Here is a 9,085-nt window from a genome sequence, read left to right as displayed (position 1 = left end):
CGAGAGAAAAAGGGAGCACCGCCGCCACCGTCCGTCGGCCCGGCTTTGCCCAGCGGCCTCCTCCGGCGGCGGCGAGGAGGGCTTGGAGGAGGAGGGGACTGGGGCGGCGGATCTGGGGCAACCGACCGAGCCGCCTTGGGAAGGCGACGCAGGGGTCGGGGAAGAGTATGGTGAACTATTGCTGCTCATCTTTTTGGTATGTTAAAATTGCAAGTAAGAACTAGCGTTTATGAAGCCATAGCATACAACATTTGGCAAACATGTGTAGTGGGCACTGTACCATGCAAACTTATGTGGGCTGCTCTTAAAGTTATTCATATTAATGCATTCAATTTACCTGCACTATATCTTCATCAGACGTTGTTTTGAAATGGATTGAACAGAGCGAGAAATTAGTTGCTAATCTTTCCCAAATGGCTCACGAAATGCTCCTTCAGTTATCTTCGTTGATGAAATTGATTCTTTATGTGGTACACATGGAGAAAGCAATAAAAGTGAAGCTTCTAGGAGAATCAAGACCGAACATCTTGTACAGATGCAGGTGTATGTTTGCAGCCTATAATGTTGTGAACTGTTTCTGAATGTGCCTTCTGCTGCAGAACATGGCGACTGGACGTGCTTAGTTGGAATTTTGTACTTAGGATGGTAATGATTCCAATAGTTCAGAAATGGAGAAGTAATAGCCAGACACATTCCGTGTACAGATTGAGTCTAGCTTTCTCTACTTCACCACTACTGTTGCATGTTAAGAGAAAAAATGAGCATATTTCCATTTGATTTTGGTCAAGCCGTTGTCCCCACAGATTCCTTAGCAAACAGTGTTGGCTAATACTGGACCGGTCACTGGCTATTAGTTATAACACTGGATATCTGGTACCAAACACAGTAGTATAGATTCCTCACCCAAACAGGTTAGGAATTTTGCTTGTTTTTCTGTAACTGTCCAGGGTGTTGGCCATAGTAATTATAAAGTATTTTGCTTGTTTTTCTGTAACTGTCCAGGGTGTTGGCCATAGTAATTATAAAGTTCTTGTTCTTGCTGCTACGAGTACGCCATATGCTCTGGACCAGGTTTCTGAAGACTTGTCAAATACACTTGTGCCATTTAGGTTTATAAAGATTCTCTTGATATCTCTTGAGCAGTTTGGCAATTGATATATATTTATTATTTCAGGCTGTGCAGCGACAGTTTGACAAGCGTATCTACATTCCTTTACCTGACTCGCAAGCAATGCAGCATAGGTTTAAGGTACTGAAGAAACATCTGTGCACACTACATAAAAGTTCTGTTTAGAAAGGTTGTCATGATCCTTCGCAATCCACTCAGGTCCATCTTTGGGGATACAGCACACAGCTCATGGGAAAGTGATTTTGAGGTCTTGGGTCGTGGGACAGATGGATTTTCTGGTTCCGACATCGCTCTCTGTAACAGCACAAGTTGTTTCGCACAATCCTGAGGTGTGTCTGTACTCTGTACAATGTGACAAGTTTCTAATTCTTGCTAGTATTTGTTAACAGGTGAAAGATGTGTTGTTTGAGCCCGTGTGCAAGACACAGGACGCAATGTTCTTCTTTTGGACTGATGGTGGCGCTATACAGACCACGATCGAGGAGCTTGCATCCAAAGGCGCCTGATCGCCTCACAGGTAAGATACTATAGATGACATTTCCTCCAAAAGATCTCTGTTGAATTGAGTCTCTCAAGTGTATTGCTGGGTTGCAGATTCTTTCACCCCTGATCCAAAAGACCGATGTCAAGAAGATCATAGCTGGCAGAGGTCGACCGTTGTCAAGACGGAGGTACACAAGAAGTATAGGAATGAGTTCGGCGAGGACGGTTGATGCGCCGCAAGTACTCTCTGTACTCAATAAGTGCACCAAGGAGTAATGATTCTTAAGGTGGGGAGTCCTTGTGGTGTAGCTTGATAGTAGTAGTTTTCAGTTTCTCTTGCATCTATTTCTCCTAATTTTCTTTTGTGCAACTTTTGTTGTGCCCTTAGATCATAATTAATGTCGCATCTAAAATTACTTTTTACTCTTTTCGACGGGGTGTGTCAAGTTTTGTGCCGGGCTACCTGCAACGAGACCTGAATCATGTAAGCTCCACTTGACAGCTGAATTATACGTTGTCCTGTGGATTCAGTGGTACCTCCTGTAAACTTTTATGAATTGGTACCTTGTGGGGCTCAGCCTCAGGCGCGGATGCTAGTTACTAATTGGATCTACATTTAGTTGGTACGAGACTTGCAACAGTTGCAGTATCATTACTACATGTCGTACGCTCCCTGACGGGCTGCTGGAGCTTTCATTGGTCTGCTCAAGAAAGCACACAACTTGATTTTCCAGAAGGTCTTAATTGCCGTAAAATTCAACAGCTAATAAGATCAGTGCTGGCAAGTACATGCTAGCCCCACGGAGGTATATGCTTCTACCATTTCTTTCAATTGCGAGGAAGATGAATGCATCCACGCAAAAGAGTCCTCTAACGCGTGCTTGACGACATGTTTTTGTCGACTCTTCTTCCTTTAGATGCGCATTTCGGAAGAACCAAACCACTAGCAAATGGACCAACGTGTCCAATTGTGTTTATATAAACAATATAACTACAAAGCACAAGACACAAAAGATGTTCATGCATGCATGTAAACGGGGTATGTCCTTCTCACCAATAATCTAAATCCACTTGGCAATTCCAACTTGGAGCACCTTTCCATAGCTTTGGCGGGTTTCAAAACCTGCCAAGTGGACAGTCTCCCATGGTGGGAAAAGAAAACCACGGCTAGCTAGTAGCTAATGCCTCCTTGTTTTTCTCTCAGGTGCCGCCACTTTGATGACGTGCCAAGATATTCCAGCCGCAAGTGACATCAAACAAATTGCGGTACGTATCCGAGTTAATTAATCAATAAGATGCTGAGGAAACTGATCAGTGCAGACAAAATGTACTTGGTGATGATACTAATTTCCTTTATTGGGAATTACCATCAATATTACAGTTATTTTGTGCATTTTACTTCATACATACAGTTTTACAAATTAAGTACACGTACTATCTCATGGGAATAACAGCTGTTATCCCATTTTCTGAAATCTCCCAAACAGAAAAAAATTTGCAGGTTCAACGCGTCATCCTACAAATTAATATACCTACAATTTTCTTTTGTCCTTGTTCTCTAAAGTTGAAGATGTGATTTCTAGTGGAAGAGTGTTTCGTCAAAACCCTGAATTTGAAGCGTGGCCCAGCCTTTAGAAGCTAATATTGAGATGCACTTGCAGATAGCCCTTGTTTTACGTGTTAACCTTTTATACATTGAAACACTCTCTAATATGTACAGTTTTTTTTTTGAACAACTCCAATATGTTCAGTTGATTGCTACCTTTTGTTATTAAAAGTTTAGATTGCACGTTTTCCAGGAAGCCATCTGTTTGCGAAAGCGGAGTGAGTATTAGTGTAGCTAAAATAATAAGAGGCCCATGAAATGCATGAACTGTGCATGTGCGCAATGCGAAGCAGCTAGGACGTTGCCACAAGTTAACTCCAAACTCCCCAGACCTGGAAAATTTTCCTGTCAAAGTCTACTCTCCACATACGCTCCGAGTGGATTCCATGAACTTGACCAAACCAACACTGCGTCTGCAGCTAGCATGCGTTCTTGCATGCATGGACCAAAACCAATGGACGATCTCCAGCTGCAGAATATATGCAAGTTGCAGCAGGGGATATCATCAAGGTGATATTAAAATGAAAGAGGGTGTGAATTTTACAATTCTTATCTGTCCATGCATGCATCTGTGACGCCATCCACAGAATTTGCCTGCTGCCTAGTTCTATATGGAGTAGAGGTTCCTTGAATCTGCATATGCTCAACATATGATCACCAGAAACCTACTATAGTATTCTAGGTGCAAGTGGCAATAAGCTCCATTCTTTGAACCATACACATCGATCGATCATAAAGGTGATCGAATAGCTATGGCCAGCTAAGGGACAAGTTGGTTGTCCTTTGATCTGAACAGGTTGCAAGTTGCAAGAGGCTGGTTGGAGATGGAAACTTGAGCCAGCAACTTGTTGGGTCTGATACTGTGTGCTGCTGGTCCGAAACCATGGAAAAGGTTTTCCCTTGGAAACCAACAAGTTGCTCTCCATTCTAACAAAAATTGGACCCTACAAATCATTCTGTGGTGGTCATGCTTTTCCCCTTGGATTGAATGGGTCTAGAGACACAAATCCATGCATGAAGCCACACCTAGTCCGATTCAAATTTCTTCCACTGTCACATTCTAGCCTAGGATATGCTCCGAATAGTGGTCAGACCATGTTCGGCGATTAACCAGAGAAACCGGTCGTATATGGGGTGCCAGATTTTTAGTCAACACATATATATGTCTTTGTCGCAAAAATGAGGTGTCGTTCATTGTAAGTAGACACATTGTAAAATTCACTCATTAGCAACTACGTGCACTTGCACATTTCACATTTAAAACAGGAATCATGTTTGTTGTGTATTAGAATGCGAGTACTTGCTCTCACAAAAAGAATGGCTACTTGCAATGCGCAAAAGGTACACATGTTTGTGATGTACGCAAAATTATATATTGTTGGACAAAATATACCAACTATTTGTAGATGTGTGTACATGTTTTTTTTGGTAAAATCAGGAATCTGTTTACATCTTGTTGGCAAAATTTTGGTAGTGGTCATACTTTTGTACAATGTGCACTGTAAAATTATTTCGAGTTATGCTGATGCCCACTTTCTTTTAGGAAAGTGCAGGCATAAGCACCCATGTTCTTTATAGTACTCCCATCATTTGTGCATTATGTATGGATAATATGATCAATTTATCATCAGGCCAGCTAGCTACACTTGCCTTAAAAGGGGAACTACTAAGTTTCAAGCTACATCGTGTATAACTAATGATCTGATAAGAAAATAAAATAGAACATATAAGAATCAAATGTTGAAGCATATATGTGTGTGTGTAGTTCCCACCGGAAACAAAAATGTTGGTCCATGTTTATCTCAAAATTGATTTTCAATGTAATTGTATACCTTGCAATAAATATGTATTCTCTAAAAAAGCCTTAACTATGTGATTATATTAGATATAATAATAATAATGATAATGATGATGATGATGATGATGATGATGATAATAATAACAGTACCAATGATATAAGAAAACATCAAGGATCTAGAGTGAAACCTAAGGGGAAAGAAAGCCAGTCGATCAGATCCTTCCTTCCAAAATATAGCGTGTGTATTTATTTTTTCCAAAAATTAATCTTCACAAAGTTTGACCAAGATTTTAGATAAAAGTATCAACATAATACAAAATAAATACAACATAAAAAATATATTTCACGACGTATCTAATGATATTTATTTTGTATTTTATATGTACATAATTCCTATAAAATGCTTTGTCAAACATTTTATGAAACTTGAATTTTGAAAAAGGAAATCTATACACACTATATTTTGCTAGTGTCATGTTCTTTCCTTCTTGATTTTTTCGACCACATTTGATGCAAATGAGGGTTAGTTACTGAAGTCTGTTGGCAAATGCTATAAAAAATTGCGGGTAAACTCTTGTATTACTCAACACACTATCCATACAATCAGATTTGGCTAGCCCTAAAGAATTTTATCTCACTTGTTATTGAAAAAAATTAATGAAGTGCAAAACAATACAAGTAGGTACCAACTTTGCAGAAAACCATGCAAAATAGACATGAAAAATGAGAAGAGGCGAAGCTAATTTGTGCGTCGAGTGCGTTGTATGGTAACCGGTGCATGGGCATGGCGGTAGGAAGATTTTGCTGCTTTTTTTTAATACAATATAGACGCAAGCGCTCATACATACGCACATTCACTCATCCCTATGAACGCACCTGCGCACATCCTACCCATATGAGCAGTTTCGAGAGACTGAGCCGGCATATCATCTTGAGATTTACGAAGTCATCGTAGGCGCCTGTTGTTGACGGGAACGTCTCCTCCCACTGAAAGCACATCGCCGAAAATCCAGAAATAAATTCAGGAATAATGCGAGCAGCAGGACTTGAATCCTGGTTGGCTAGGGATACCACTGTCCCTAACCATCCAACCACAGGTTGGTAGGAACAGTTTACTGCTGGCATCGTTGTGTTGGGTTTTTTCCTAACAATGATGGAGGAGGGAGGGGGTGTCCCACTACATGGTTCAATCTTATGTTATGTACTTGTAGATAATTTCGGCTTCATCAACTTAAATGAAATATGGTCGTGTGCGTTACGATTACACGAAAGCTGGGTGTTCCAGACTCCTTTTCAGAAAAGGGTTAGGAATCTTCTTTGTGCATGGTTTGGCGGGAATGGATGACCACTTTGTTGCTTTCCTGCTCATTTTCGGATGCAGAGGACCGAGACAGTGTTCTAATCTAATTTTTGTTCCCAGCAGGAGCAGGGTCCTCTCACATAGTAGCATTAGTGAAAGTTGGTTATATAGTCTCATGTAAAATATGCACATATATATTGCATTGCTAAAGAGACGCATGACATGATTGGCAAGACTTGACTATGCACATACGCACGCGGCCGGTGGAGCCATTGACCGGTGACCTGTGACCATTGATCGCCAAGAAAGTTTTTGACGCCTGACTGCACGTGAAGCATTCATGGCCTTGTCGTGCGACCGTGCACGGGTTTTCATTGGCCAGAACACAAGAGACGACAAGGTAGGCAACAGGAGAGAGCATGCACACAGGAGTAGTAGTAGTAGTAATACTTACTGCCTGTACGTTTTGAGCATGGATTGCCTGGCCGCATTGGTGAACATGCACAGGTAGTGCATAAATGTTCTGACCAAGCATTGGTGAGGACGTGAGGTGGCCAGAGAGTGTGAATCGGTGCAAGTACGTTGTTGTATTGGCCTAGCACTGCTCCAAAAGTTTAAACGGCCTAGCATTTGCCTAAAATGTGATGTACTAAAAGATGCGAGTAAATATGCCTCCGTGGTATAGTACTAAAAGAATCATGGCTCATTATCACTGACCTAAACGATTTCCTCTCTCAGCACACACGCTTGACACGCACACAGGAGTAGTGGTAATACTTACTGCATGTACGTTTTGAGCATGGATTGCCTGGCCGCATTGGCGAACATGCACAGGTAGTACATAAGGCCAACTCCACCGCGCGACCCCAAACGGACATCCGTTTTGTCCGGTTTCGGTCCGTTTGGGTAGGGGTTTGGGGTCGTGTCCGGGCCTGTCCTGGGATGCGGTGGCCGTGCGCCCAGCGCGCGGCCGCATCCATTTGCCCCATCCTGTCCGTGAGGGCCAAAAATGCCTAAATTTGCATCAAACTACTTCCAACCCAAATGTTTGTCTAAAAATTAAAATAGTTTTACAACCCAATTGAAATTGTCTTAAATAAAATAGTTTTACAACCAAATCGAAATTGTCTTGACTGAACATAAATTGGACCAATACATCTATTGGTTGCCAATGTGATCCCAGACGTGCTCAACCAAGTCATTTTGAAGATTCAAATGAGTGTGCCAATCACGCATCTCACGGTGGAATTGGACAAACTGTTCAAATGTGGCCGGGTCTTGGTGCAGGGGCTCAATATTTTCACCTTGATAATCAAATCCTTGGTCGAAGATACTCTCATCACGCTCATCCTCGACGATCATGTTGTGCATGACCGCACAATCAGTCATCACCTCCCAAAGCTTTCTTTCATCCCATGACAAAGCAGGGTTTCGAACGATACCCCACCGGGATTGAAGCGCACCAAAAGCACGTTCCACATCCTTTCTAACACTCTCTTGCATTTGGGCAAATCTTTTTCTCTTCTCACCTTGGGGTTTCGAGATTGTCTTCACAAAAGTTGACCACTGAGGATATATACCATCTGCTAGATAGTATCCTTTGTTGTACTGGTGACCATTGATCTCAAAGTTGACAGGTGGGGAGTTTCCTTCTGCAAGCCTCGCGAAGACTGGAGAAGGTTGCAGCACGTTGATATCATTGTGAGAACCTGCCATACCGAAGAAAGAATGCCATATCCAAAGATCTTGCGATGCCACCGCTTCTAATATGACAGTGCACCCGTTAACATGCCCCTTGTACTGGCCCTGCCAAGCAAATGGACAGTTCTTCCACTCCCAATGCATACAATCAATGCTGCCAAGCATGCCTGGAAAGCCTCTAGCTGCATTGGTCGCCAACAATCTATCTGTATCAGCGGCAGTTGGCTGCCTCAAGTACTCTGGGCCAAACACCTCGATCACAGCCTGGCAAAACTCATACATTGACATCAGACATGTTGTCTCACTCATACGCACATACTCGTCCACCAGATCGCCTGGAATACCATATGCAAGCATGCGGATGGTCGCGGTGCATTTCTGGTAAGAGGAGAATCCAAGCTTGCCAAGGGCATCCGTCTTGCACTCGAAGTATGGGTCATGAGCAACCACTCCCTCTCGGATACGATTGAACAAATGCCTTTCCATACGAAAACTGCGACGAAATTTATCCGGCTTGAAGAGCGGGGTGTTGGCAAAGTAATCGGCATAGAGCAGGGTGTGGCCTCTCTCCCTGTCGCGGTTCAGGTTGGGAGCCTTGCCAGGGAGTGACCCCCTGTACCGAGGAAGCTGCCGTTGAATATGGTCGTTCACGACCAGTGCAGCCACCACAAGTTCTTCATCATCCGACGACGAATCGTCCGATGAACAAAGGAAGTGATGGAAGAAAAACTCGTCTCCACTGTCCATACCTTTGTTGGCAAAAGGTCGAACACCTTGCGGTCGCGGTGGCGAAGCGGCCGCGATGATCACCTCGACGTAGCAGGGGTGGTTGCCGGCCAACTACTGGCCGCTATGGAGCTCTCGTCGGAATCTGCCTCGGCCGCCGTGGTTCGTCGCTGGCAGTCGTGTCCCCTCCGGCACCGGCAAGGACGGTGACGGCCAAAACTACGGCGAAAGCGCGGGCGTGGTGGCGGCCATGTCCAGACGTGGTTTGTTATGGACGGCGGGGGGGCTGCGCGGTGAGGAGGCGGCCGGAGAATACGGCGGCGGGGCGGGGCGGGGAGAGAG

At 43.5% G+C, this 9,085-nt stretch overlaps 1 long non-coding RNA gene across 2 annotated transcripts in view; it reads left to right on the top strand.

Annotated features, from left to right (window-relative positions):
* LOC119274600 overlaps window positions 1-2,212 on the top strand; it is a 10,205-nt gene extending 7,993 nt beyond the window's left edge. Inside the window, exons 2-5 of one of the 2 annotated variants that reach the window (XR_005135225.1) lie at window positions 1,175-1,249; window positions 1,328-1,437; window positions 1,519-1,646; window positions 1,724-2,212. This is a non-coding gene — a long non-coding RNA (uncharacterized LOC119274600). Of the gene's footprint in view, window positions 1-1,174; window positions 1,250-1,327; window positions 1,647-1,723 lie in introns of both variants that reach the window. The other variant, XR_005135224.1, reaches the window with a different exon arrangement.
* Window positions 2,213-9,085: the final 6,873 nt, after the last annotated feature.

Source organism: Triticum dicoccoides, chromosome 3B, assembly GCF_002162155.2.
Source record: "Triticum dicoccoides isolate Atlit2015 ecotype Zavitan chromosome 3B, WEW_v2.0, whole genome shotgun sequence".
NCBI classification, from domain to species: domain Eukaryota; kingdom Viridiplantae; phylum Streptophyta; class Magnoliopsida; order Poales; family Poaceae; genus Triticum; species Triticum dicoccoides.
This window is presented reverse-complemented; position numbering and strand designations above follow the sequence as displayed.